This window comes from Coptis chinensis, chromosome 3 (genome assembly GCF_015680905.1).
Source record: "Coptis chinensis isolate HL-2020 chromosome 3, ASM1568090v1, whole genome shotgun sequence".
Classification (NCBI taxonomy): Eukaryota; Viridiplantae; Streptophyta; class Magnoliopsida; order Ranunculales; family Ranunculaceae; genus Coptis; species Coptis chinensis.
This window is the reverse complement of record NC_141458.1, coordinates 70,399,306-70,402,292: the sequence shown is the minus strand read 5'-3', so window position 1 is coordinate 70,402,292 and position 2,987 is coordinate 70,399,306. Positions and strand designations below refer to the sequence as shown.

General features: G+C 36.4%; 1 long non-coding RNA gene across 1 annotated transcript; it reads right to left on the bottom strand.

Annotated features, from left to right (window-relative positions):
* Positions 1–845: 845 nt before the first annotated feature.
* LOC147510602 (uncharacterized) lies at positions 846–2,353 on the bottom strand. Its single transcript, XR_015218945.1, has 2 exons — positions 1,542–2,353; positions 846–1,268 (listed from the first exon to the last, which is right to left on the bottom strand). It is a non-coding gene; the product is annotated as an uncharacterized LOC147510602 (long non-coding RNA).
* Positions 2,354–2,987: the final 634 nt, after the last annotated feature.

Genomic DNA, 2,987 nt, shown 5'->3' with positions numbered 1-2,987 from the left:
TGGATTTTAACACTTGTTGAAATATTATCATCTTTCTTGACAAAATTGAATGATTATACAAAACATCCAAACCATACATACATACATAGACAATCAAAATATGCAAGGAAGTACTAATATATACATACTATCATACTCATATGAAAGAATAAATAGGTTATATCATGCAAGAATCTTGGTCAAAGAGAGCAGCTTTAATTTCTTCCTCAGATACTTCCAGTGCCATCTCCTCTTGAAGTGGTTGAGATAAGGTACTTGTAACTTCAAGATCTTGAAAGAAACTCTTATTTACATTGATATCCCTTTGTTGACCCAACAAATCCTTATAGCATAACAAGAAAGCTTTAGAGACTGTATGTGGCAATGTTTCACCTTGTTCATTTACCACTGACCAAATGCAATGAAGAAGTAAGCATTACACCTATCTCCAAATACTAACCAATCACAATCAGTCTTTTGCTTCAAATCTATCTGCTCCATCTTTGATATTTCAATATACTTGCTTCTAGTTTGCTTCTCAAGCTGGGTAATTAAGACATTAAGAAGATCTCCCTTAAGTTGCAGCTGTAGACTATGCATACTGTCTCTTGTTTCTTTAACTTCCTCATAGAACCTTGAAATTTTTTCCTTGGACCATCCTTAGCTTTGAGAACTTTTTTGAGAGATGTTAGCTTAGTATAAAGAATGAAAACTGGTGTACCATAAAACTGTTGGGTACGGTCCACACTGAGATAAGAACTTCATGAAAATTAGTGTGTAAAAACCAAATATTACAGAACCTAAAAAGTAGATGTACCTTCTTAGAGTCATACTAGTTTACCAGCATAAGAGAATGATTCGAGATGTATGGAAAAGAGAAGGTGGTTTCAATAAAGAAAAGATTATTCCAAGTTACATTGACAAGAACTTTATCAATCTTGGACATCTTCCTATGCACTTCTTCAACATTATTTGACCAAGTATAAAAGAAACTAGTGTACTTCATATCTGGAAGCCCAGTTGTAGCTATGCAGTCCAAGAAACCTTCTACCTCTTTAAGATGTACTGCATCACAGCCAATCCTCTCATTTGTAAAAAAAAACATTGTTAAAATCCCCCATCAGGCACCAAGGCTTGGAGAAGCAACTCTACATGCTTTTTAAAATAGACCATAGTGCAAGCCTTTCATTTGGATCATTACTTGCATAAATAATTGATAACTCAAACTCTTGAGCTGTAGAGAGAATCTGCACAATGACATGAATATGTTGCTTGCTTTCTGACATCTTCTGCACATCTATGTAGCTTGAATCAAAACAAATCCAAACTATGCCACTAGGATCACTTTCATAATTATTGTAAGTTCTCTATCCAAGGCAGCATAGGTTACTAATGAACTCAAAATTGTTCCTTTTTAACCTTAGTTTCAACAAGCCCAAAAAGACATAAGTTGTTTTCCTTTCTAACTTTATTTACCTATTTTGTTTTTTGAGGTAAGTTTATCCCTCTTACATTCTAAGCTGTTCTTATTCATCATTAAAAATATTAAGAGTGAGCTTTACCTGCCCCCTTGGGTTTTTTTCTAGGCTTTCTCTTGGCCTTCTGCCACCCAGTGTGCTCAGAGAGCCCTGTAGTCACTGATAATTGCTTATTTTTCACACTGATTCCATTAATTTGTGGTGACTCAATCATGCCAGTTATCTTAGTACCCTCTTCAAAAGAAAGGTGGTCTGAAAAATATTATTTTGTAATATCTTCTTCACTTGCTGAGTAACTATCTTCCTGCTGAAACTCCCTTCTCTTCACTGAAAAGGTTTTCAATTCTTCAAAATCCTCAGATAAGGCTTCCTTTCCTTCTGTAGTAAGAAAATTCATATCAGTAGGATCAAATTATGTTCTTACCTTTTCAAAACTTTCTTCTTGTAATATTTCCTTATCCCCTCCAGTATTGGCAGCAACAAATGGAACTATTTCCATGTTGTTAGACTGTTCAAGTTCTGCATCCTGTAAATTATCATCATCCTCGGGCATTAAAACTTCAAATCTATTTGTAGCCTGCACTTCTGCATGTACAACAACTTGTGAACCTCTCATTGTTGGCTCAATGTTTTCAGTCGAGTCATTCTCTTGTGCATGAGCCACATCATCAGTTAAGATGACTGGAGAGTCCTTCGAAAGACCGTCAGTTATGATGGGGGAGCCATCCTTATCTCTTAAGCAACTTATCTGGCCAGTCTGAGTATACTTTTTTGGAGTCCACCGCATTTGTTGCTTTGCTGTGAACTTGTGCTCTTCTCTGACCTATGTGGACAGGTAAAGGCTGGTTGCAGTGCATTCTCCCCTTTGTTCTTTGGGCATTTGGCATCAGTGTGACAAAAAATCTAGCAACTATTGCATACTCCAGGTACCCATTCACATTCCAATCCAATGTCAGCAGAATCCCCCTCACTTATCTTGACAGTAATGGATGAAGGAAATTTAAATTTTGTGTCTACTACAACACAAATTCTTGCATAAGAGATGCGGGATCTTCTTGCAGTGGCATCATCCATACAAATTGGCTCTCCAATGATGCTTGAAACAAAGTCTATTCCATTTTTCATCCACAGGTGCTTAGGAAGATCCAATCTAACCCATATTGGAAGAGCCTTAATCCCATTTCGATATTTTTCAACTGCTGGAGACCAAGGTCTCACTACAAATATTCTACTCGTAAGAAATAGGGGACCATGGTCGATGGCTAGTTGCTTATCCTCATCATTGATGAATTTAAAGTAAAACATGTTTATATCAGCTATCATACTAAACTCACCCTTTAATTTTCATTGTTTCTGTACTGCATCCTTAACAAAGGGATAAGAGAGCCTCTTTTCTACAAAGAATCCCACAACGGCACAACGTATTCACTCCACATATCTATTCATTCATTTACAATTTCAGTAGGGATGACATCAATACCGTCTGAAAATGAAGGGTATACTTTTGTAAGGTTAGGCTGGAGTTTAGAA